General features: G+C 39.4%; 1 protein-coding gene across 2 annotated transcripts in view; it reads left to right on the forward strand.

The window, feature by feature from the left end:
* Window positions 1–27,364, forward strand: part of OTUD7A (OTU deubiquitinase 7A) — a gene marked incomplete at its 3' end in the record, with an annotated part of 96,786 nt that overhangs the window by 25,067 nt on the left and 44,355 nt on the right. For both annotated transcript variants that reach the window (XM_084213732.1, XM_084213733.1), the window contains exons 2-4: window positions 10,199–10,274; window positions 14,587–14,705; window positions 15,219–15,324. The remainder of the gene's footprint in view (window positions 1–10,198; window positions 10,275–14,586; window positions 14,706–15,218; window positions 15,325–27,364) is intronic.

Here is a 27,364-nt window from a genome sequence, read left to right on the forward strand (position 1 = left end):
AGTTATTTTCTTGGTCCTCTGGAGACATTAAAATATTTTAGGGAAGAACTGGTTGCAGTTTAGTTCAGCTTTTCCCAAGACATCTCTTTAAGTTTTATTCTTTAGATGACATTCCTCTGTTCGGGTCACAACACAGGGAGTCAGTGGTTCAGTGTCTTTGGCTAATATTATTTATAACGTTTGTTTTGTCCCTATAAGCAGGTCATAGAATTAAAATTCTGATTTCTTCTTGATGTCTCAGATGGAACATGCAGTTATAGAAGCAGAATTTTGTTTTTATTGTGGCGTTGACAGTATTCATAAAAGTCTGTGGTACACAGATGCACACCCTTAAGCTGATTTAGACAACAAATCCCTTATGAAAGATGGTAGGGTTTTTTCCCTTCTCCCACAAGAATTGCCTTCCTGTGGTTGGGAAATGTTTTTATAAGGTATATAGGGATAATCTGAATAGGGAGCTCGCTCTGTCTTGGAATATTGATCAATATCTGCTTCAGCAATAAAATAACATTTAGCTAGAGTGAGAATTTCCAAAGGGTCTGGAGAATATTGACAGCCTTGCATTATTTATTTTTGAGGATGAAGCTACAGAGAAAAATTTGTTTTATTTTCTTCTCTTGGTAAGCACACACAGAAGCTTCTAAATTTTAGGGAAATTAAAACCAGTAAATTAGCATTTTAATATAGTGAATTTTTTCATCTGTGTCCTGAAGATTGTGACATCCCTAGAATGATAATTCTTCCCTCCTGAAGGCAGTGTCAGAATGAGCAGTTCTTAGGAAGTTCAGCTTCTAACAAAGAAGGGCGTTCTGTCCTGCTCCAGTGATTTGTTCTCTGTGGGTTTCTGTGTCTGGAACTTGTGTGAGGCTGGTTCTTGTCTGGGTGCTTTGGGAGGCCTCTGGAGGATTGCCTGGGAATTCCTGTAGTGACTCTCATCAAGCCATGGGACATTTAGCTGGACTCACAGTTGCTCTGGAGATGCAGAGGAATCCTAGAAGTGTGTTCAGCTCAGATGTACCACGAGTGTGCAGGAGGAGAGATTTGCTCATGGCGGAGAAATCCAGCTTGCCTAAGACAGGGAACTTGGCATCCCTTCTGACCTAAATACTCGGTTTGTTTTCTGACAGAAAATCAGAAATGGCAATGTAAGACGTAATGAAAGCTTTCTTCTCGTATTCAATTTCCAGTGCATCAGCTTCTGGAGAACCTAGGTAGAGATAAAGGGGGTGGGGAAGGGACCACACTGCAGTAGGCAGGAGATGGACCAAGCCAGTCTTGCAGGGCTCTGATTTAGTGATGGAAAAATGTGCATGTTAATCTAGAAACCCTTTTTGTCTGGAAAAATCTCCACAGATTCTTGACAAGCACAGTGCAAATCATGAGGACAATTTGGGATTCCTGTTCTGGGCTTTTTGTTCTGAAATACTTGGTCTGCCCTGAGCATCAGGAAAATCTGTTTACTTTATTCAAAGTGTATCTCAGCTGGCTATTTGTGACTTTTGTAAATGTTATTGCAATGATAATCTACAGTGTGTCCTCGCATCTCCTCAAGTGTTGATTAGTTTGTTGTTTTATGTTTGTTAAAAGCTTTTCTGTTCCATTTGAAGTTTGAACTGTAATTTAATCCTTAGGATGCCCCACATGTAAGGCAGAGTTACAGAGCAGGAGGTTAGAATGTGGTGTCCCTTTTCTGCTGTGGTGCTGCCTTGGCATATTATCTGACATCTTTGGTAGATGAGTGTCTGAAAAGAGAGTGAAAGACGACACAGAGATGTTGTTTTCTCATCTTCTGTATTAGGCATCTCACTCTCCTCTTATGGTGGGTTTTTCTGTTTCAGTTTGTGTCTCAGCAGGAAATATTCCAATTAACTTACGTCACAGATGTACCTTGTTGAAGATCACAGCTCATTTTGCCAGGCACTGCTACAGTTTTGTTACGTGGAAATTTTTTTAAAACAGCAATGCCCTCTCTTTTTGCAATTTAGTATAATAATGATGGAACTCTGTAGTACTTGAAACTCTGTTTATGGTCAGTTGCACTGTTTTACCTCCAGCCTATTGCTCAATTCCCTTCCAGCTTTAAAACCCCATTGTATATTCTGACTGCTCAAACTGGGGCTGGTTTTCTCCTGTGCTCCCCAATGTCCTTCCGGTCAGCGACACAGTTGCTCAGTTGGAGATTCAGGCAGGCACAGTTCTGTTCATGACTTGAACAGGTTTTTACTTCTGCAGGATGACAATCTTTCTATTGAACATTGGCCTGTGTGCATGCTGGATGCATTTCAGTTTTATTCATAGGTAAAGATGCTCTGCCAGTATCACTGTGGAACATCTTGATTTTTTCTGGAAGAATGGCTTATTTTGCTGAGGTTTATAAATGATATTTAAGTTGCTGTATATGTGATTCTTCCTTAGCCAGCTGACAACATAGTTTTAGCCTTTTAACTAACAAAAAGATTCTTTTTCTTTCAATGAAAGGTAGTGTTGATGACACTTTGCCAGGTCAGCCTTGGAAATGTTTTATCCTTGAGCAGTATTCAGTCACTTGTAGTCAGGGTAAAGATACTTCTTTCTTTAATAGACTACAGTAATATCTATATTATGTGTAGGGGGATAGAATATAAGAAAATGAAGATAGTGTTGAAAGTAATCTCACCCCTGAGGAGTTGCAGCTGGGCCAGTTATCAAAGATCAGGAACAGGGCTGACTTTAACAGGCCACAGCTGTAAGCAATGAGAAGAAGAGTGCTATAAAAGAGTGGGGTGGCTGGTTGAGAGGGGAGCTGCAGTCAGTTGGCTGCTTTGTGAAGGAGACAGAGTCAGTGCTCTGAGGAGCTGCCTATGAGAAACACCAAGACGGTGTGAAACTTTTGTGATAAGGAGACAACAGCATGGAACCCCTGCGGTAAGATGAGAACATTATGAGGCAATAGTGGTTCCATATTGCACTGTTCTTTCTAAACCCATAATTCATCATTCTCCAACTGTCTTGCTCACAATATGCATTTGAGACAAAATACAATCTAACAAACAAGTGCAAAAAGAGCTTAAATACTTACCTTTAGAGGTAATAATAGCCATCATACTCAGTTTAGTTTCTGATGGATTGCTGCTGTTGGCCAAGCTCTTAGGTTTAAATGCTGAGCTTCCTTAAATTACATGTTACTTACATCTCGTCACTGTGTTTGAATTGCTTTGATCTGTAGTTCTACCGAGGATTTTGTTCTCTACTTTGACCTTTGTGCTGCACTTCAGAGCTCTTTACTTTGTCTAACCGTACAGCAAGTGAGTGTATTTGGAAATGTTGCCTTGAGTTTTTTGACAGATTTCATGTGTATAGTCTCAGGTGCTTCCAAAGTGCTTCTGTAAGTGGCTGGTTCCCCTGGTAGTAATTACACACACTTTGGATGCAACTGGCAAAGGAACAAAGCTGAGTGGGATGGAGTTCAAGACACCTGGCAGTGTCACCTTTCTCCCAGTGCCAAGGGGACATGTGACAGGTTCACCTGCCCCACTGCCAGGAGTGGGGAGAGCTGTGGCTGTGACAGACTCTGCCTTTTGTCATTTCCACCTCTGTCACAGTGTGTGTGTCCTGTCTGGGAAAATCCCTCTGAAGAGTTTCTCAAGATACTGCAGGTTAAATAAAGGCACAGGCTCAATCCTTGTGGAAGGCTTGGGAAGTGAAATGGAACATAATCACCTTACAGTCATTGACAGTCATTATTGTAATTTTTTCTGTTGCATTTTGTTGTATGCTGCTTCGTGCATGGCATATGACACTAGAAAGAGCTATTTGTCTTCTGTTGTAATTTACCTTTTTTCTGCTAGAGGGGGAAGAATACATAGATAAGTTTAGGGGGATAATAGGGAATATCCTCTAGAAAATTTCATACTGGTTTCTGCCACACATGGTGCCTTAACACACAAAATAATTAAAAACCAAAACAAAACAAATATACAAGCAAGCGAATGAACCAAGAATGGAGTACTACTTAGGATATTTTTAAAAAATTAATGCCTCCTAATTTTTGATAGAAATTATTAAAGCAAGAGTCATTTGTTATAAATAAATTTCCTATCTCCCACTGTATAAAAAGTGAAATGTTTTTCTCTTTCTTCTGCTAAAACATCTGGGGCTCCATGAAAGCAGCCTGTGGAGAAATTAAATGAAATATTACATTTCTGTGTTGTCAGATGTCTGTCAGCTGTTAGTAAGAAGAATATTAAATAAATCCTTTAGGCTCTAACTGCATGACTTACCATAGGGTTAGGGATAAATGTGTATCAAGTTCTCTGTTTTAAATTGACAGCTTCTCCCAAATGGGGAAAAATTTGGTGGTAGTGATGTTAGTGAAGAGATGTATGTTATCTAGAGATAAAAGTATGTCTATTTCTATCTGTATAAATATATCCATAATACACAGGCATATAAACAACAGAGATGCAGTATAGAAGCAATCTACCCATATGTTGCATATGGATTCTATAAACATGTCATATCTATATACATTTTAATGTGTCCATAGCATTTGCCTTCTGTCCATAAAAAGTCACTTTTATTTTGTATATTTATGATGCCTTTATTCTAATGCATTTGACTTCTACTTTTTAAAATATATGCTCATTTCTTTGCATGTTACTTGGTAAGCTGCTCAAAAATTATAGCAGATGTGTGGGGATTATGCTCCTTTTTATTAATGGGTAGGACAGTTGGGAAATAAAAATCAGGTCTAGGGATTGAAGTAGGCTGGTCATCTACAGAGAATCATGCTTTTCTTATTGTCTACATTTGTAAGGGAAAATATGGAAATAATTTCTCTGACTTTTGCTGAAGAATATATGAAGGGGATGAAGAGGATAACATAAGAAATCTATGATAATATTATGTACACAACTCTCTAACATGACATTTAATTTTTTCAGTCTATGGCAAGGCTGTGTTTCTTGCAGTTTGCATTGAGTGCTCTATAATGTTGTCTTTGATAACCTTGCAAAAGACCTAATTTGGTGAAAAAAATAAATAAAAAAAGAAATAATTATTTTCTATTTTTTAGTTTCTCCTAGTAGTTTAAAAGATGGAAGAAGTGGAAATTGGGGGGATTGTTTGGTTAATAGGTTGGTTGGTTTCATGGTGGATATTTTTTCATCCTTTCCAATGAGTTTTGATACCATCCTCTGTGCAGATACACGTTTGTGTGCTGTACAGCAGAGCAGATCCAAGAAAATTCTTGGTAGGAAAATTTACAAAATGTACCGTGTGCTTGCTGTGGTAGGCTTTAGTAACAGATTACATTTGTCACTAAGCTTTACAGTACTTTCCATGTGTAAATATATTTTCTTTAATGTATTCTGGCCTAGATGTTGTGTCTCAGATGAGAGAATTAATTAGATGGGGAATTCCAGGGCTGGATTATGTCAATGGCAAGTAAATCGAATTCTCTTCAGTTGATGTTAAGTTCTTTTCAAGATTAGTATAATTAGTCTGATTTTACAGGTGGAGAAACTGATTTGGAAAAGCAGAGTTACTCACATGGGTTTGTAGGAGCCTTGTGAAGCACATCTGGGTCTGTGTGAGGGAGGATGCTGCTGGAACTGCAGCCTGGGTGTCTGTGGCTGCCAATGAAACATCTCCCTTGCCATGGGCTGCACAGAACCAGAACCTTTGCAGGTCAGCTCTGTGTGTGGCACTGTCTGCTGCACTGAACATCAGGCTATTCTTGAACAGTGGGGGGTCCCCAGTGTAAATCCGTGGCCCCTTTACAGTGTTTAGATGTGCCTGAGATTTTTCTCTTTCCTCTCTTTCCACTTTCTCAAGACAAGTTTTGATGTTGTTCTCGACAGCGGGTAACATTGAGGAAAAGAGTGAGGAGAGGGATTTGAGGCAAGTGTTGTTGTGTGTCCCATTGAAATGCAAGTGGCTCTTAATGTGTCAGGATGTACAAGAAGGAGGAAAATAATAGAGAAATGTGTGAGCAGAGGTGAAGAACTGTCATTGCTCTCCACTACTGAATAGGCAGAGTAGGCTGATGTCATTGCCACCATAGGAACAAAAAAACCCCAGAGAGATGCTGGGCTTGATTACATCAGTTCATAAAATGGGCTTTGCTTTCCTCTTTGCACTACCAGCTTTGATGCAAATGCTGAGGTAATGCAAGGACTCTTAGCAGAAGTGCAAAACAGCCATGTAGTAATTTTTTTTAGCTTCAGAGAGGATTCTTTGTTATTGAAGGAATGGTGATTGTGCCACTCATTTTAGTAAGTACCTTTTATAATAGATGACATTCAGCTGGACTGGCAGAGACACATTTTTATCCTTTGATGCCATTTCTAACAGAGTCCCTAGTTGAAATGGAAAATTTTGCTTCTTCATCTTCTTTTACACATACACAGGAACTTGAATAGAGAAGAATAGAAGTCCTACATTATTTTAATGCATTGAAATATGCAAATATGCTTCCTTTTTTTGTTGTTGAACTTCCTGTTTATTCTGCCAATAAATATGGGAATTTGAATGGGTCCTAAGAATGCTTATTGAAGCAGGGTTCCCAGCTTGCTGCAGAGGGGGACTTGGGCTCAGTTTGAACACCTAGACTGGCCAATATTCAAACAGCTGCCTTTGCAACTTGTTTCAGGAACGTGGGTAAATAAGGCTCTGTGCCCTTACCCAGCTATTTGCAAAATGAGAGCTTAAATGTGTTTTGATGTAGGTTACTGATGCACAGACATGTAGATATTGTAATGAGCTTATCCTGGGGTTTAGGAAACATACTTGTGTTGCAGAACTCTACTGTCTTTGTTAAATGGTAGCTATCAGTGTAAAATTGGTTATCTTGTGCATCACATCTGAATTTCATACTTTATGCCAGCATGGTTTGGGAAATGTTTAGAGTGTGGTTTTCACAGGGACTGAGAAGACGTGTACTGGGGAATGCCCTTAATAAAGGGAACCATTAAGGGGGTTGTGAAAATTATATTTATTTAGCACATGAGAAATAACAGTAACTATTTTCTTTAGCATAATAAAAAATGTGGAGTAGGAGGAGGGTAATTTTGGAGCAAAACTTAGTCTTGTGAAGAAATGAGTGCATCCTGGGTCATTTTGGCAATGAAACTCTATAATATTACCATGTAAACATAAAACATCAGCTTGAAACACTTAATCTAAAATGTTGGGCATTTTTCCTTTAAAGCTCTGTCTTGCCTATTTTTTCAAAAGTAGAGTTAAGCAGTTTAAAATTTTGTTTCTTATGAAACATAAAAATATGTAAGGACTTTCTGTTACTATCATACTAAAATCATCAGACAATTCTGTTGTTTACAAGAGAAAATAATTTTGTGATGTATTTCATTCTCATATTAGGAAAAAACCCGCATCTGCCCACAAACTTTTACAGTTTTCCAAAGGATATAGGAAAATTGTATTAAAAAAAAAGGGAGGAGGGGTAAGAAGCAAGCATTCAAATTTCCATGGAAGCTCTGTGTTTATGTAAAGTACAGCAGCTGCACTGCAAATTCCCCTCTCTGGATGACCTCAGTTCTGAACAAGACAGACTGTTCTGGGTGCAGGTGTGATTACTGAATTATTTGTTCTGTTTTAGTGTCAGTCAGTTACAGAGAAGTATTATGGGTAAAATTTGTATCCGCTGAATAAAGTGAATTGGTAGATTTGGTATTCCACAGTTCACTATGTGCCTTCCTGCTATTGCAGAAATAGTTTATTTTATTCTCTTGAATTACATTAGTTAAATAGGACAGACAAGAGGAAGGGACTCCAGCACCAACATCTGAATACATCAGGCAGGCAGAAAGGCAGGATTGCTCTGAAGATACTGCTGGACATAAAAGACAGTTTTGACAGCTGAATTAGGATATTTTTTTAAAGAGGTTTGTATAGGTTGTTGGAATTGAGAATTTCTCCATGCTTCTTGAGAAATAGATCTGTGAGAAATGCTCACTCCTAACACATGCATCCAGCCAGCCTTGGTTTGAATGGGATTGTTTTGTGAACAGCCAGTAGTTTTCCAACCTACCTTAGACCACACTGGTCTTTGCCAGTTGCCTGTACTTATTTATATTCTGTATGCCTTTTATCTCTTACTGGTTTATGCAGTTTTATAGGAAAATCCTTTTCTTTCATCAGTGTTTGGTGCAGACTGCCAGAGAGCAGGACTAATGTACTGAAACGTGGCTGCTTTTCTCACACTTGTCTCCAGCCAGGCAGGTGCAGCCGGACTGGAACCTGGCTTCCTGAACACCTGATGGTGCAGCATGTCAGCTTTTCAGGGTCTTGGAAGAATCAGCACAGATCTAGAACCCACAAAAGCGAGTCCTTGTAGAAAGAGAAGTGTGGATTCCTTCAAATAATTAGCAAATCCAGCCTCTGCTTTGACAGCCATGTAAGAGAACTATTCACTGTAAGATGTGTGACTTCAGCAGCCAAGGCAAATTTGCACTTGTAGGAGGTTCTCCCTTTTATTGCTGAAAGGGCAATAAAAGGACAATGCATTTCAGGTGGGTGGTAGTCCTGTAAGGGTTAAGGAGTGATGGCAATGGTGTCTTTATGCATCCACTATTCTGATCCTTCTCTCTTCAAACATGGTCCTGACAGGACTGGCTTCATGTGAGGCACAGAGCATTAGGATAGAAATGTGTGTGAGAATTTGGGAACATTTTTTTAAAAGGAAAGGGGATTAAGATTCTTATGCAAAAAACAATGTACTCATAAACATTTTTGTGTTGCGTTTAATGAGCTTGCATTTTGCTGTGTGCTCTAAGTAAAAAAAGGACTGAAAATGGAAGGACGTTTGCTGAGACTGATTGTAAATACTGATCTTGTTTCTGATCCAGTGCAGCTTCTTTAAATGATCTGACTCTAATTGAAGACATATAGGGAGACAGATCAGATATCTCTGAGGATTAACAAGGGTTTGGGGTGAGTAGTGAATGATAAACAGGTCAAAGGAATGTATACTCAGTGCAGTCACACTATAGCATGATTCTCCTGAGCATGACAACTGCCTGTTTTTCTTTTGAACCATCTGAAGCAGATAGATCTTCCTCATGACATTGGTAATGCATTCATGGTAGGACTTGGAAACTCCTCAGCGTTTCTGATGGTGGGAAGTGGACGTAGAGGAAGAGGAGCTTGGCAGGGTCAAGGACAGCTCGAGCACCACCCACTGCTGTTGGTGTTGGGAGTAGTGAGACACTGTGGTGGTAAACAGCTGGGGTTTCTCTGAGTCATTCATTCTCCCTTCCCACCTCATGGCTCTGTCTACCTGTGTGGGTGGCCAGGTGCGTTTCTAGGCAAGGAAGTAATTAAAATTGATGTCACATCCCACAGTCATGTTAGGGGGGAGAGGGGACATGATTGGATCTCTTTCTTACCTGTTTTGGAGCCTTTGTGCACTCACAAAGTAAGTGTTGTATGTGACCATCAGTAAAAAGGGCAGGGGACCAACACAGCTTGTATCTTCAGTCTCACCTGTTTGTGACATGCCAGGCACTAGGCTGCACATCCCTATTAAGGTGCAGGAAGGGTCTTGTTTAGAAACAGAACTGTGAATATCTTTGTATTATTGTATTCATCTGCTTTCTTGGGGATGGATGGTGGTTTTAGGTTGATAGCAGCTGATCTAATAGAGGGTATAAAGGTTAAGGGGGATACAATTGGGGACACGTTAACTTCAGCAGGTAGCAGGGCTTGTGCTTGGATCAGTTCTGCCTCCTGCTGAGAAAAACCGGTGCAATAATAGTGTCAAGGCTGGGTGTCTTGGAGCTTGAGGAAGGTCACTAGTCAAGAGTTCATGGTGTACTCACTGTCCTGCACTAACAACTTGTGTCTGTAAACACCAGGGCTGGACATTTTCCTTCAGAAAAGGCACCTCCATGTAGAAACTTAGGGCAAGGTTGCTACCTCAGCATGAGGCTGCAGTAACCTGGAATAGTATTTTGTGTATGTGTTCTTTTGTTAGATGGTGTAAGGTAGAGCAGAGAGTCATCCTGCTTCTTTTAACAATAAAATCTGACACACCTGAGCCCAGGGAGGCCAGCTGGAAAAAGATATTGAAACCCCCTAGTAAGTGAGGGGGGGTAGTACCATGTAGCATTCAAACAAGTTATATATAACTTGAGGTAAATAAGAGTTGTTTCTTTATGATCTTTGAATTTGTTTGCATGTTTCTCATTTGTTCTTTCAGATAAGACAGTGAAGTCTTTAACTGCTCCAGAAGAGGAGGGTCTGGAAGGAAAATGTCTCTGGCAAAGAAGTATCAGGTAACACTGGTAGTGGGGAAATTCTTAATTTAAAAAATATTTATCTGAATCAGTCTTGATTAATTGAGTTACACCTGAATTTAAAGTTACAGGTTCAGAGGAAGAAAATCTTGAGCTTTTGGTCACTGAAACCAGAAAAGTGCCTGCTGTTTGTTTTTATGTAAAGTGCTACCGCTTTTGATATGCAAATAGTGCACTGTACTCTGTAACCGCAGTGTTCTAGAGAGCAAAAGGAAGGGCAGAGAAAAATGTGTGTGGTGCAGGAATTCAAATGGTATGGAGACATGGTTCCTACTCCCTTTCACAATGCAGTCCTAAATTCCAGTGAAGAACAAAGAGATCCAATCAGCTTGGACTCTGAGGGCAAGGATTGCCCTGTGTTGTAAGGGGCATTTGATAATTCCTGGGTGCCATGAGTATAAAAGGTAAATGAGATGACTGAATGTTCAAGGAGCTGGAGCAAGCAGTAATAGAACTGAGTGGGCTGTAGCAGAGTGACAGCTCATCATATAATCATCATGTTTTCCACTTAGAGCATCTCTGAAAAACAAGAAAGATGGTCTAATTCTTTTTGCTTTTCCTCTAAAAAGAGATTTTGAATAATTGTTTTTTGGAAAACCTTCATTGACTTCTGGGCTATAGGTACCTATTTTGAGTGATAGAAGAGTTTTAGCCTGTGGTTCAAAATATATTCTCACACTCAGACACCCCTCATTAGATCATAGGAGAATTTCCCTTAGTCATTTTTCTTTTTCCTTAATTGCCTTCTCTTGCACAGAGGTCAGGCTGGCTCTGCTGGCATTCCATGGTGTAGAAGCAGTCACTGAGGAAAGCAGGGATTTGTGCATGTTCTGGTGTCTTTGATGCACCATTCTTCCTCCTGCCCACGTCTCACCCCTGAGGAGCTGCCAGAAGAATCCTAGATGGGCGCAGATGGACCACCTGAGTGGCTTTGAGGGCAGCCCCCTGCCCTCCCCATGGCTCAGCTGTACCATGGTGGGGAGCCTGGCCATTGTCCCCCCTTCATCTCCCTCAGTCCTCAGTTTCAAGAAGCTGATTGAGGAGAAACAATGGTTCTGTGATTATATAAAGCAGTAGCAGGTTCCCAGGTTTTATAGGAAGCTTTCACTAACCTCTAAGTCAGTCTTTTTTTTTTTAGCATTATCAGGAGAATGGCAACTGGAAAATGGCTGTATTAGGTGAAATAGGATTTAAAGGAAAATGGGTCTCATGAGATGAAGCTAAAATCAATAGGGGATTGCACTCCATGCTGTGAGTCTCTAAGATTCCTCCATATGTACTGTGTGGTCTAGTTTTCGGTTGGGAGCTTGTCAGGTTTTGTATCCAGAGGTAGCTTTGCAGTTAACAAAATATGATTTTTTTTAAAGTGAAATTGCATTTATTATTGGTAAAAGTGGAGCTGTCCCTATGAAGTTGATGAAGTGTTGTAAAAATGTCTTGAAGGGTGAAGGCTGTGTTTTCCTGTCAAGTCATCAAACTGGGTGGTTGGTGCAGAGTCTAAGAGAGTAACTTCAATTGTTTGCTTTTGTATTCCTTCAGAAGGGGTTGCTCTGTTGGCAGCAGTGCACTTCCCTGAATTGCTGAAGTTTGTGCAGCTCTCTAGCAAAAGGTTTTCCTACTGCAGCCCACCACTGAAATGTCTGTATGCCTGTAACTTGCTTTGCTGTTAGCTTTCAGTTACTGTTGAGGAGTTGCATGTGTATAAGATTCAGAAATATCTTTTCCTCAGAAATTTAGGGCAGATAAATTACCTAGAAATCATCAGAAATTAGGAGTATACATGTCATTCATCTTCTGCCACCCGGGAATGAGTGAATGAAGGACATACATTCTCATTTAACTGAGAATTCTGAGCTTTCAGTGGCTAGAGGAAAAAAAGAGCTACTTATTTAACAGTGTTTTTAAAAGATTAATATGTTTAATAAAGTGTAGGTGTTCACAGTATTGGGCAGGCAAAAACAAGCTTTATGGCCTTGTATTTATTTCTCAGTCGTGTTTACAGACTGCTCAGACAATCAGCAGAGCAGGTGTCACCAGGTGGCCCAAAGCCAGTGGTGCAGAGAAGGAAGGAATCCACCTGTTCTGGCCTTCTGGGATTTAGCATCACCTTTGAGTCAGTGCAGACTGCTTTTGCTGGGGAAGTGCTATAAGGCTGATAGCTGGAGACTGGGCATAACATCCGTTGTTGGTTCAATTCAGATTGTACCTATCTTATTTCAGAAGATGAATGTAGAATGGAGATAATTGATCAGCTTGAGAGCTGAGATTTGGTATCTTTCTAGCACTGGAGAAGTGCCCTTGCTTTTTGTGATAAAGAACTATGTGTAAGGTCTTAATTAAAAAGAGAGCTTTCCCTTGTGAAAAGGTGTCTCTAGCTTTTGACCAGTCAAACATTTGCTGTGTTTTGTGTGACTTCATGCTGTTACTACAGATGCTGACACATAACCAGACGTCTGCCTCAAAGTGACACGTGCTCTGGGAGCTAAAGGGACTCTACAGAAAGCTTCCCAATGTCCTGGTGATACTGCTTCTGTCACCAACACCTTCATGAGTCATCAGAGATTGTCACATTTTGGTTTTGCCATAAACAAGACCCAGGCTGAATTTCCAAAGAATTATTAACCTTTATAGGAACTTACTGTAAATGTTTCGTGTTCTTTCCAGAAAAAAATTTCTTGTGGTTGTTTCAGTTTGACTCTAGTGCCATTTGTTTTTCTTTCGTTATGGATGAATCATCAAACAGCTGAATGTAGAATTGAATTTGACTGAGGTCAAATTCATTGCTTGTATTGGCAATTACAGTTCCATTTAAATCTATAGTTCATGCTTATAAGAAGCTGTGGCTTTTGCTTTGAGAGACACATTTTGTATCTTCATGCCCATTATTTTTGCTGTCATAGGAATTAAACCCAATTAGGATGACACCAATATTCTTTCTCTCATTTTCCTAACCTCTGTTTTATTACCCAGTGGATGCATTTAAACATCCAGGGATGGTGTTAACAGGAGGCAGAGAAACCACAAGGGACTTTTCTCTGCAGCCCCTTATGTATTAATTTTTTTCCTTCAGGTTTTTGCTATCTAAAGAGATATTTGTTCTGGCTATCTTTTAACTTCTGCAATTGGAACAGCTGTTTTTATTGGGCCTTGAGAGAGACCAAGGGGCTCTTTGATGGCTAGTAGCACTCTGAGAAATCCTTCCATGTGTGCTGTTTCTAACTGAGTGTTGTGAGTGTGCAGCAGCTGGGCAGGATGAGAGGGCACCAGGACAGCACACAGGAGCATTACTGAGGCACCACTTGCTCTCAGTGATTTGTGGGTGTGGCTGTAATGTGTGTGTGAAGGAAATGCTGCTGTTGCAAAGGAGTCTGATGAACTCCCAGATCTTGAGCACAATTTTTCATTTATAGTTGTGTGTACTTGTTCAATCTGCACATAACAATAAAAACACTGCAGTGAAACTGAGGTGAAGTTCAGGTAATGTTTCAATCTAGAAGTTTGAAATAAAGACTTTGGCAAGGGTGAAAAAAGTATCTGGATTTTAAATCTCTTTAAAATGTCTAAATTTGGCATTTTGGATTTTTTTCCTATAATGCTGAGAATTAAAGATGTGTTATCTTTAGTAAAAAATGTCAGTGAAGTTTTGCATGTCAAAAGTTATGCTGACATGAGTTCACCAGGTGAGCTCAGCTCAGCCTGTGGAGCAGGTAGTGCCTAAGGGCTTTAAGAATGTCCAGCAAAGGTGTGTTGTGTTGAAATCAATTTGTGCAACAGCATATACTTGGAAAAAACACAGCGTCTGTGCTTCATGGTTAATTTAATGAATGCTGAGGATTCTTTTAGATCAGTCTGCAAAGCTTGTTGGGTTTGGGGTTACTGTTTTTTTTAAATCATATTACTTTTTTTTGAACAAAATGAGTAGTTTTCAGTCTGCAGGTAAATTTTTCATAGGTAGAAATGGACTAAATCTATTGGATCTACTGGAGTATTTTACTCAGTTCTGCCACAGCCAGAACTGGTCAAATTGGTAGAAAACCAGCCCTCTCAACCGATTTTGAGGTGTTTCCTCTGTTTATCTAAGCCAAACAGGAAGGGGGCTGGATTCCTAAGAAGCTGCCATCTGATGTAGATAGCATAGAATTCTTTTTTTTTTTCCATAATAATGCTACAAAAAATTATTCCAGGGTCAGAGTGTGTAGTGGCTATGACAAATGGATGCAGAACAGTACATTAGTGTCACTTTTGGAATAAAACAGTAAAACTTGTTCTGCTCTTCTCTCCATCCTCACAGGCACATGATACTGCAGAGATTCCAAATCAGAAGTAAATCAGCTGGACAGTTGCCTCCTGCCTTCCTAAATAGGCAAACATATTAGCAACAGAAGAAAGGGGCCTACCTACCTCATTCCTGTGAGTAGCTATAAACATCCCCTGCACCCCTCAAATCAGCATCTGCCAGGTAGTTGTTTTGGAAAGCTGAGCATAAGGATGTGGTGAAGAAAACAAAAATTTTAATTTGTTTTCTTGTTGACAACAATTAAGTGTAGCCAACCAAAAAAAAAGCAACTAAAATTATTACCAGGCTACCAGCATGCCTATTGCCTGTGGCTACACAGAGCTGATGGATGATGCATTGTTACTCATTAAATGAACCTTTATCTGTGCTTCCCAAAGCTTGCATGCTGCATAAGTTCCTAAAACCATCCATATCATTGCCATGTTAAACTGATGCTGCAGTTGTGTCACTGCAGAAGCTGTTGGGGCTCAGCTCTTTGCTTTTGTATTTCTTGAGCAGAGGATCCCCAGAGTGCCCCCCTTGGTCAGGGCAGGGAGCAGAGCAGTGTTTGCTGAATAGCTGCTGAGGAGCTGATATTCATGCTCTGAACTGCCTTTTCCTTGCTGACTTCTCTGTCCTCTCTCCAGGGAGAAGGTGGGTTTGCTGCTGTGGATGCCTGCCTCGTTTGCTTCACCAAAATGAGTTAGGGCATGCAGGAGAGAAGAGAGACTTTTGCAAGCAGAGCCTATCATGGTGAGTCAGATTTTGTCCCTGCTTTTGCTGTAGAGCTTCTCACTGTCCCTACATTGCTTAAACCAAACTGTTTACACAGAATTCTTTCTTCCCTGGAAAAGTATGTTACACATAACACATCCTTGGCAGCAGTGCTGGATTGAGAGGTTCTTCCCTACTGCTTTTGCCTCCCCTACCCCATGAAGTCCACAAAAGTGCTTGGGGGGACCTTCGACAATTTAAAGCAGCAAATTGAATGGAGCTGAAAATAATTACTCTCTACTATGTATGCATGAGAAGTATGAGAAACTGTGGTCTGTAGCTTTGATTTGGAACCACAGCATCTGTCTTGAACATTATCCTAAAATTAAGTACATGTGAACTGTAGTTTTAATTTTGAGTTCTAAATACCCTCTAAAATACCTCACAGAGATTAACTCTGCATGACTACAGATGAAGTTCTGTCATTGTTCACTGTGATTGTGAAGGAGGTCCAGGAGTGCAGTCCCAGTCCAAAGCACTGCAGCATGGACGTTGTATCTGCCCTGGGATCTTCATTTATGGATTTGTTTCTTAATTTTGAAGCTTAACCTTAGGTTTGAAATTCACTGCAAAGAACTTTCTCGACAGCAATAGGGAGTAATGAAACATAGTTTGTTATAGAAGCATTGCCTTTCTCCCTCCTTTCCATGGTGATAATTCTGTCTCATGTCTTGCTTTCTTTATTGCCTTCATTTCTCCAGGTTTTCCCAGCCTCCCACTTCTGTGTATCTCAGTTTTCACATCATCTCAGTACCTTGTATGGATGCGTCAGGTCAAGCTTCTGGACAGGGGGTTCCCACATACTGCACTCAGACAGGCCTAAGCACTTGTGTGTCTACAAATGTGACAGTTTTGAGTAAATTCAGGATTAATTTAAACAAAACCAAATGCAATATCTTCTGAAAAATGTTTACTTTCAAGCAAACCTTCATACCAAATACATGTAAACAGACTGGATCATGTGTGGATAAGCAAAAAAGCAGAGTTAGAGTTCACAAATCTTTCTTTCCTACTTTCAAGCATTAATTTGTCCAGTTCCTGTGTTGTTTTGGGGGCACATTTTTTTGTTATTGTTGTTACTTGCTTTGGTTTTGGGTTTGTTTTTTTGTGGGTTTGATTTTTTTGGGGTTTTTCTTGTTGGTTTTTTTTTTTTGTCTCTGACTGCCAGAGGTCTCTGCTTGAACATAGTTCCCATGTCTGTCTCTGCTTGAACACAGATTCTTTGTCTCTTCCTTTCAGAAGTGGGACTTGATGTTCCAAACTGTCTTAAGGCTCTTGAACTATTGCTGAGCTCATCAGTTCTCTCTATAGCTGATGCACAAATTTTTTCCAAGCTCCACCCTTCTCTGTGCATACTGGATTTTATTTAAGCTTTTGAGGATTAAGTATGGTATTAGTAAAACCTTTGGGATTCTTGCTGAGAATTGTATAAGTATCCATTTTGATCATGGAGAAGCAGCAGTAACCATGCGCTGAATACAGAATTTTTCCTTTGGAACCATTGTCACTTCAGAAGTCCTTGTGAGTTTGGACACTGCACTCAGCATCTGTGACTCCCTGTCTTTCTTCTTGGGTGTCAGACTACTTTGATTTGTCCTTGCCAGATCACCAGCACTGAGTAGATTGCATTGCTGTGTTCTGCTGGGACAAAGTCAATCCATGTTAATGGCTTCTTTAATCTTTAAAAAGTGATTATTTTATTTGGGGCAGTGGCTCCAGCCAATTCCATTCTCTTGCTAGGGATAGTAGTCAAATAGAGATAAGCAGTGCCTGCATAAGACAAGTCAGACTCTAATCTTGCCTCATTTTGTGCCTAATTTAACTGAAAAAAATTTTGAACTTGGTTCTCAGAAGTCATAGCATTGCATGGTTTATGTGGTTTACCATCTCCAGCCTTGATTTCAGGTAATACTGGTTAGCCCTCTCTATTCTATTACCTCTTATGTATCTAATCTAAACCAGATTTATCCAATGTATCTTGCTTCTGCCTCTGAATTGTCTAATTCTACTGCATATTTCTGTTAGATCTTGGTTTTTAAGGTCCAGAAGAGGGAAAAATTAGAGTAGACCAAGGAACCTGCAGACTTGAGGAAAGAGGAGGAAATTCAATTATCTATTATTCTACCTTGCATAAGTTTTTTTTAATGGTATAAGTCTCTTTTAAGCTATTAATAGTTTTTGTAAAAATAGATCCTTCTTGGATATTTCTTTTACCAACTTCACAGAACTCTGTGTGTCCCCTGATGCCCTGGTTTAGATGGCTAAACCTTCAAGTCACAGGTGCTGTTTGTTGCTGTCTTGAGCTGTGGGAGCCCTTCAGGTCCTACTAAGATCAGTGTCTAGTAGAGCAAGTTGGTGTTCTGGCTTGTAAATAAGCCCAGGTGTCTCTCACCCTTCCTCTCAGAGCCTCCTGGGTGCTTTTCCTTTGCAAAGGAATTTCCAGGTTCTGGTTTGTTTTACACATCTGCATCAGGCAGCTGCTTTTTCCAGCAGGGCTGGGGACAGCATCACCCAAAGCACAACCAGCTCCTGCCCACGAGTTGTTAGCAAACTGCCTCCTTTGGGATGTAGGCCATGTCCCAGAACTTTCCTGCAGTGAGGAGGTGGTTATCACTTTTAATTTTCTGATGCAGTTACTATAACTTGTAGTCAGAGTGATAAGACACAAATGTTGTTTCATTTTATTTAAGTTCCATCTCGGTGGTTGCTGTGGTAGTATTTTTACAGAAGTTGGCTTATTATAGAGCAGTGGCATTTGGTTTTGCAAGTAACTGGGACACATTACCTGCCACTACAGGCAGCTTACTCTTGAATTCATCATTTGGCAGTTACTGTTCATTTTAGACTGATTTAAGGTGATGTACCATTTGATTATAGTCTGAATTTCAATATTGAATTTGTCCTACGAATCCTCATTAAGATACAATTAATAAAGACTAACTGCTGCATTAGGATACTTGGGCAGCTCTGCCTAACGTGGGTGGAAGTAGAACTGTGTTGTAATTACAGACAATGCTCTGTCATTTTGAGATTTAATTTCTAGTTGGATTGGTTATTTTAATAACTGTCTATTTTCAGACAGTTATATTACATAATAGCAACAATATTGTTACAGCATGAGGTACATACTGTTACTGAGTGCAAACATGGAGATGTAGAAAACATAAACATTCCAGTTAGTGCTCTTCTACAGGCCTATACTGCTTTCATCACTTATTTTGCCAGTGTGAACCAAACTAATATTCAGTTCTCATGAAATCAAAATACTTCTGCCATATTTTAGAAGTAGAGTAAAATACTTCTAAGTTCTATTCACAGCGAGAAATTAGATTCATTCTCTTTTGCACAAACTGTTTAAATCCTGTTTTTTACCACTGAATCCATTTCTCTAAAGCACACACTTCACAAAGCCTTTCAGGCTGGTGTATCTCTTCTCTTAGCCAGGACTGTCCAAGGTAGTTTCTCATGGAATTTCTGGAAATTTTTGTTTGTCTTGAAGACTTCTTTTTCACAGTAAACCTGTTTTTTCAAGGCAGGTAGTTCTAGACCTGGGTGAAAAGAATTAAATGTATCTTTTAAAAAAGGTTCTCACTGGACAGTCTAACAATTTAATTTAAAAATATGGACTGGTTCAGTTCAGAGCAAGATCCTGTCATTCACAGAAATATATCTTAATCTAAGAATCTTAATCCATGAAAATTACCAATATGGAGCAGTAGAAGGATACAGTTTAAATATTTGATGCAGTATACTTTGGTAGTATTTATACACCCCTTTTATAGTTATTTGGCATAAAGTCCATGGGAATTTCTAATTCTTTGGTTTTGCTGTTAATAATATGATGTGCATATTAGCATGGTGTCTGCAGACAAAAATAGAGGCAGTGGCTGCATGATGAAAGCATGATCTTTGTCTCTCTTGAGATAGTACTATTTTTTAGAAGGTGATTAGAAACTCCTTAATTTCTAATGTGTTAAACCTTTCAAATCAGAATGGTTCACAATAAATATGTCCATTTGTTCTTGATGTTGCATGTGTTCTGTAGGAGAGTTTAAGCATTGCACAAGTGAATTATGGCCCAGCCTAAGTTCATTCAGAGTCATTTTATCAGTAAATTCACGTGGTTTTGAATTACCTCTCCTGCAAAGCCAGAAGGGATTTCAGTAAATTAGACAAAAGCTATCTATACCTGATCTCTCAGTGTTTTTAATGTATATAAGGGCAGAGAGCACGTGGCTGGGGAAGCTGTTTGTATTGCTAAAAGAAGAAAGAGCCAGTTCATAGAGAAGACAGGGAATACCTTGTTTCCAAGTAAGTCATCTCCTCTCACATTTCTTTTGAGCTACCTCTGTGTATTTAAAGCATCAAAAACTGACATCATTTGTTTCACAAGGATGTTTAAAATCTTTGGAAACTTTACCCAGAGAGAATAAAATTTTGAGTAACTAAAATTAGTTACAGTATAAATGAGACCAGCAAGATTCTAAAAGCATCTCTTCATGGAGCAGTCAATTCTTTACAGAGGACTAGAGGAGCTTTAACACTCTTATAAGCTGAAATGACATTTGGCAAATAGTAAATTTCAAGGCTGAAAAGGGTCAAACAAACACTGTGGTGAAGTTCCAGATACTTATTTCCTGATCACATTTTGCTAAATTTGAAACTGAGTCTACATCCTTTGCAAAATGTGTACTGCATGTAATTATATTTCAAATATTGTTTCACTGGAGGCTATGAGATTTGACTGTTTAATTTGTGTTATTTATTATTGCTGTTACAAAAATGAATTGTGCACTGCTGGTATAATAAACTACCCAATGTCTTATCAAATGGGCAGGGATTAAAAGGATGTCTTATTAAAATGTCTTGGTTGAAAAGCTCTGTGAGTAATTGGATAAATTTTTATGGTGAGGTATTTTATTTTGTGAGGGAATGATGTTTCCCTTTATGCAGAAATTAAGAGAGATCTACATTCTCTTCAGCAATTGTTTAAATATTTTGCTGCATACAAGAAATGATTTTAATATTTTTTCATTGATTCTAAAAGCATCTGCTGGATTGCTCAATACTATGATGAGACAATTAGATACAATTTTAATTTTTGTGACAATTAAAGCATCACTGAGAGGAGGTGTCCCCCAAGAGGAAGCCAGTTGTTTCTTTTGGGAAAGTTTGGCTGGTGAAGGAGAAAAATGCCTGAAATTAGCACGGTGCTTCTTTTTTCACACTGACAGAAGTGTATGCACATGTCTGGGCTGACTCTGGGATGTGCTGGTGGCTGCACAAGTTTAGGGTATTAAATGACAAAAATCCAAAGAAAATGATGCTTCCTTCTCTCTGCAGAACAACTTCCTCCAAAGCTGATAGGATTTCCCAAATAAATTTTCTACACATGGAGCTGGTTTATTCATTCTGTGAATTCATAGATATAAGGTGTACCTTGAAGCATGCTGATCCTTGTGTGTTAACCAAAAGTAGAGGGATGGGGCCAGATAAAACTGAAGAGATTGGCACATTCAGCTTTGAGATCTACCTTCTATTTCTGAAAAATATTGGAGCTATTTATAAATTTGGATGATCACAGGACTGTATGTGGCTTATCATGCTTATGCTTGTTAGTTAAGCTTCTGATGTACTATTGTAATTAACTTTATTCCTAGCCTTCACAATCACAAGACTTTTTTTTTTTTCTATTTTTAAGGCCTTCTGCAAGAATACTGGATATTTTATCTTCACTGAAGTACTGTGGCACATTGCAAATGATGTATAAAGCTTTAATGTTTCTCTTTATTTCTCTTCAGAGTACACGGTATATACATTGTGCTGTTTGACATCATAGCCAGCTTAGTAATGCCCAGGAGAAAGTTTCCAAGGCCTAGAAGGGAGAGCAAAAGTACTATAAAAGCTAAACTCATCTTTATGCCTCTACCTACAATGAGCAGGGAGCTGATAAAGCTTTCAGTGTTTTTTTCAGGCTGTTTAAAATACAGATGCAGGAGAAGGAAAATGACTGCAGTTCCTCCCTGCTCTTCCTTAGCGCATTCAGCACTCTTTAGAGCAACACATGCTGGCCATTTTTCCTGCTCAGCCATGGCATGGTGAGTCCATTGACCTGTCTGCAATCTTTCCATTGCAAACATTCCTTCACTGCTGCTGCTCTGTGTTAGCAAGGCAAAGTGATATGGTTCCAGCAGTTCAGCTATTTTCTTAGCCAGGTTTCTCCAGTAAGAAACCTGATACACTTCAGTCCTTACCTTTTTGTCTCCACATGGGAAAACAGGCTCTTGCTGAAGCCTTTGGTCCCATAGATGTGTGTGCCTTCATCTCAGTGTTTAACAGATGGGAAAAACTGAGAACAATGTGAGCAAATCTGTCCCTTAGTAAATTCTTATAGAGGTTTGTAGAATGCCTGATAGGACAGGAAGATTTCCAAGGTCAACTTTCAGGGGTGACACTGGCTGGAGTGACATTCTATTAAGTGTCTGACTTCCCACAGGTAGAGTATTATCGGAATGCTTACGGCTTACCTCTAAGTAGCAATTGCATGATAATAAAAATTTTCTGAATGTCTTTCTGTTTGAGAGCTTAAGTTCTTTCATTTGAATTACAGAGAAGGTAATAGAGCCAGGTTTTCAACCTCCTGCTGGAGATGGTTTGTATAACTTTGGGCCACTTGGCTGTGGCTTTACTTCAGAAGACTGACAGTCTAATTTAATCAAGCAGATGTGGATTTGTATATGTGGAGTAGATATTCAGTCACATAAGCTGTGTAAAAATTCACAGGTCAGATTCAGAACTGTTTGAAGTTGCCCAAAAGGTTCTTTGCAACCAAATTTGTTTTGGATGAAATCTATTTATGGAAGTGGTATTTTTTTTCTTCCTTTTATTTAAAGTCTGCAGTCTATAGAGATCATCATCACAGAAGATATTTTTGTTATACATAAGAAAATAGTAGTTGCTGTGTAGTTTCCAAGTTGTGTATATTACAATGCATGTAGCAGATCCATTTCTATATTAATTAAAACACAAATACTAGTGGCACGAGTTTAGTTCTGATCCAAGTTTAAATATTTGACTGCTTGATGGTGGTGACCTTCTTCTTCTCTTGACATACCACTTTTACTTAGAAGCTAGTGCTTGAAAAATCAAATTATTATCAAGTGGGTAAAGTTCAGCTTGTGCCATTTTGCATTTCAAGTATCATGAACTCCCCAGAGATAGTTTGCTTTTCAGTGTGTGCTGACTGCAGCTCCAAGAAATGAGCTCATTCTGTCTGTCATGAAATGGAGAACACTGCAGGTTCCTCAACGGTTCAGCAAATGGAAAAGCAAGAGGCTTCCCCCAAACATTTGTACATAAGAGAAAAGCTGACTCAAGTGAGTCAATATTGCACATCTGCTGGTTTTGGCTGGGCTAGAGTTAATTTTTTTCCCACTGTCTGGTATGGGACTGTGTTTTGGATTCGTGCTGAACACCAGGTTGATGATATAAAGATGTTTTTGTCATTGCTGATTGGGGCTCACTCAGAGCCAAGGCCTTTCTTGCTTTTCCTTCTTCTAGGCTGGGGAGGGATCTGGGAGTGCAGAAGAGGTTGTGAGGAGACACAGCCAGGACTGTGACCCCCACTGACCACAGGGATGTTCCAGACCCTGTGACGGAAGGGAAGAAGGAGGAAGGGGGGACATTTGCAATGATGGTGTTGGTCTCCCCCAGCCACCATTCTGTGTGCTGGGGCCCTGCCCTCCTGGGGATGGCTGAACCTACCCAACCATGGGAAGCATTGAATTGATTCCTTGTTTTGCTTTGCTCTCCCTGCTAAACTATCTTCATCTCAGCCCAGGAGTTTTCCAGCTTTTACCTTGACCAGTTCTCATGCTGGTCCTGCTGGAGGGGGAGCTGTGTGGGGCTGGGTGGCTGGCTGGGGTTAAACCACCACAGCAGCACACACTGCCTGCCTGGCAGACTGACTGGTTTAGTGCAAAGTGACTGACATAAAAAATAAAGCCATCATTTTTTCAAATAGCTTTCTGCAAAGCTAAGCAGGGGAAATGGGAGTTCTGCTTCTTACACTGTGGTTGGTCACTCCTTAAACCACAAATTAAGAAAGCTCATATAGTTGGGTTTTTTGCAGGTGATGGAAGAACATGGTTTCAAGCCAACTTTTTTGTTGATTTTTTTTTTTTATTCTTGGTTGGGTTTTTTGTTTTGGGGGGCTTGAGGGGTTTGTTTTGGTTTTGGGGGTTTTGTTTCACTTGTTTGTTTTTCGTGGGGTTTTTCAAAATTCCTTTTGTGTGCTTTATAGTCTTGTCTGTCTGTTGAGCATCTGTCTTCCAAACACTACTGATCTATTGTTGTGGGACCAACTCCCTGCATCCCTGTAATTTTCTCTCTTTCCCTCCCTCCCACACAGCCATTTCTGTTTCATATAATACCTAAATGAACTTAAAGATCTTCATTGAAATCGTTCCTGTTCCACATCCACAACTTTTTATTCTGAACCAACTGTAACAGAATTCTCTCTCTCCTCCTTGCATTTCTGGCTAATAAGCAGTCCTGCTAGTCAGGCAGAGCCATTTTCTGCCATGAGTTTTTGAATAATTTCTAATAAACTGACAGTGGGTATTGTCCAAAGTGCTGAAACATTTGTTTCTAAAAATAATCAGCAACAACTCCCAATCAGCTCTGCTATGCATCTGGCTTCTGATCAACAGCAAAGCAGAGGAGTTTGATCAATGTCTTTAAAATTAAAAAAAAATAATTACATGTATGAAAGGGAATAGTTTTTTTGATAGCTTAAAGGATTTTTTTTTTAATGTATCTGTCAACTTTTCAGGGGAAAATGCAACTATTTCTGAAATCCTTTCAGAATCCAATTTCAGATGTTTTAAAAAGTATATAAATATTTTTCTCTCCAGCAGATTAAATTGAAAGATATTTATATGCTGAAGCTTGCAGTAAGCTCTACAAATATGTCCTAATTCCTTAGAGTGAGGTTGTCATCACGTTAACCAACTAAGGCTCAAGGAGACTGCAAATTCTTTTGTATTTTCCTCTCTTTTTCCTGTCTGGGAGTTCATGATGAGCTGTTTGTTTCAGAAGAGATTGTTCTTCATTTAGTTTACAGGTGCTCTTTTCAAATGTGTATTTGGTACATAAAATAAAAAAATGCAGGACAAGTTGTTTCCTTTTTTTTTTTTTTTAGCTGTTGCCTGTAGACATTAATATTCAATGTGGTGAAGGGTTTTATTCCCCCACCCTGGCTCTATTTTGCAATCAATAGCCTTTTCCATATGTTTTTCCCTGGCATTATGAATTTCCTAGTTGGTACAGGGCTATTTAATTCCATGTCCTGCTTTTCCACAAAATGCAGTAATAGATGATGACGACAGTGGCAATTAGAACTAATGGGCTACTTCTTAGAGATGCTGAATATCCATTAATCCTGTTGAACTTGGTCAGAAATTAGGCTATTTTAACATCAAACTTGGACTATCTGTTAGTTGCTGTTGCTTTTTTTGTGTGTACAATTCTGGTGCGTGTTTCCTTATAACACTTCCCTTGATTCATCAGTTTTTAGTTCTCCTTGTTTAGCCTGAGTATTTCCTATTATTATTTTTCATATTGCCTGAATTACAGGAAAAATCATAACTGTAGAGGTAGTTACAGCTTATTTATGGCTGAAGAAAACTAAGTATGTGTTACCAAATTGATTTGACTAAACGAAAGAGGTATTGGTTTTTTTTACTGTTTAGGGCAGGTTTTTTTTAATTTTTGATGAACTACCTTTCTTAGTACTAGGTAATTTCACATTCACTTCGCTGAATGACTTTCTTACTGCAGGACTTTTCAATTACTTATGTAGTCTAAGTGAAACACACAGTTGCTATACTTAAAAGTCTTCAAAATGTTGTGAATTTAATAACTCTAGATGCCATGTCTCAGATCTTTATTTCCTCATTTGTATCTCTATCTGTTTTAAAATCTTGGAGATGATATTAAATGATAAGCTTTTTTTAGGATAAGAAGTCTTCTATTCATCTTAGTTTCATTTTCTAAACTAAATGCAGTAACTGAGGAACATCATGTGTCACAGAAATAAGGGTGGGAGTCTCAGGGTTGGGGGGAAATTGCCCAGTTCTGTTTTGCTGCATGGTGTGTGTGTTCTTCCCTGCTGGAGCTCATTTAGCTCAGCACACACCAAGCTGATATTTCAGCTTCTGCTGAATTCCAGCACGTTAGACAAATGCCTGCTCGTAGCTTGCTGTTCTTTTAACTAAGGACTTACAAGGACTTGCTTTTTGCACATAATCTGAATTTCAGAAGTTCAATCCTGCTGCTATTTTTAGGGTACCTGTAAGAGAGAGAACTTTCTCATCAGTCTGTCACTGAAGCTGTGGGATGAACCAATTGAGGGGATCACTATTTTTAAGAGGAATGTGGAAAAATCACCAGTATGTGTTTTGCCTTGATGTGAGGAACAATGTCACGTGCAGAGTAACAGACAGTCAAGCCTTGTATTTAAAACAGCAGCTGAATTGTCTCCATAAAGGCATGGATGTGCTGCAGACTCCATTTTTAAAGACTATACTGAACCCTTAATCACTGACTGTGCACTTGACATACAATTAAGCATTTGAGCTTTCCTCTAATCTCTGTGTACAAGAAGATAAAGGATGCTTGCAGACTTGTATCAGTAAGACTATTTATACAGAGCTCATTCTGCTAACACTTTTGATGTCCTTTAAGCTTCTGCCTTCATATCCCTGTCAGCTCAATCCACTGCACACATTTTCTGAGTCAAACTGGCATAAGCTGGGAAGGGGAGAAATGTGTTCACATGCAAGAACACTGGTCACACTAAGACTTTTCTAGCAGGAGGAGAAATCCTTTCCTTCATCAGTAACTTGTGACAGACTGTGCAGACTTAGGACATAGATAAAGCAATAGGTGTTTCTCATGCAGTGATTATAAAGAGATTTCAAGTGATGAAAGTTCAGGGGAAAAAAAGAAACTGAGTTTGTGCCAGCACTTCAGACTGTGCTCAAGAACTTGTCTTTGAAAAGTTAGATCATTGAGGTGCTGCCTTACTCTGGGGAATGACAACTGTCACAGATCTGCAAGAACATGAAACATTAGCTAGTCATGAATCTTCTGTAGCTGAGCTGTAGACAGATGCCGTGTGTCAAATTTTGCATCCTTTTCCCCCCATAGTTTTCAACACAGACATCTGCAGGACACAGATAGACACAGTTCCATAGCTAGAATAGAATTATCATTTCTTTGGTACTTGTCCTTTGTCCTTTAGAAGACCAGTACCAATAGTGGCCATCTTTATCATGGAAACCCCTTCCTGCTGGTGGTCTTGTTATTTCTTGAATGTTACTGCTTCCCTATTATTAGAGTTAACTTTTCCCTCATTTGTTGCTTGAACTAAATGACATAATTGCAAAGAACCAAGGAGCAGTGAGCAAGGCCTTGTACTGAATGTAGAACTTGCACCGAAGAAGCCAAGTCTTGACAGAACCAGAGCACAAAGCTGATGCTATCGAAGGGGATGATTTATGTCTGGACTTAACAGCTACTTCAGTGTGCATGTATATAACAAAAATAATGGAAGCAAGCACACACTTGACATGTGCTCATGCTTGGGGAGATGCTCATCCCCATTGAACAGAGTATGGGCAGAGGTTTTCAGCACTGTGCAGCTGACCCTGAGCTGCTGAGAATATTGTAGGAAGTATTTGAGTCCCGTGTAAGAAACAGAAGTGGAAAATGGAACCCCTTTTGAGTTCAGAACAAGCAGTGCATGAGAGTCTTGGGAGAGAATTGAGGTATTTATAGAAAACTGGGTGGAGGAAGCTTCTTCAGCTCTTTGTTAGTGACTGTTTGAAATGCCAGATAAAAAAAGGGGAAAATGAGAGTTAATGTGGATATTCATTTTTAACAAAGAATATCTCTGATCTCTGGCCTCAGCTGATTCTGTTTCAGAGTCTTACCTTCAAAAGACCTGTTGGAGATG

This window comes from Fringilla coelebs (genome assembly GCF_963513975.1).
Source record: "Fringilla coelebs genome assembly, chromosome: 12".
Lineage (NCBI taxonomy): Eukaryota > Metazoa > Chordata > Aves > Passeriformes > Fringillidae > Fringilla > Fringilla coelebs.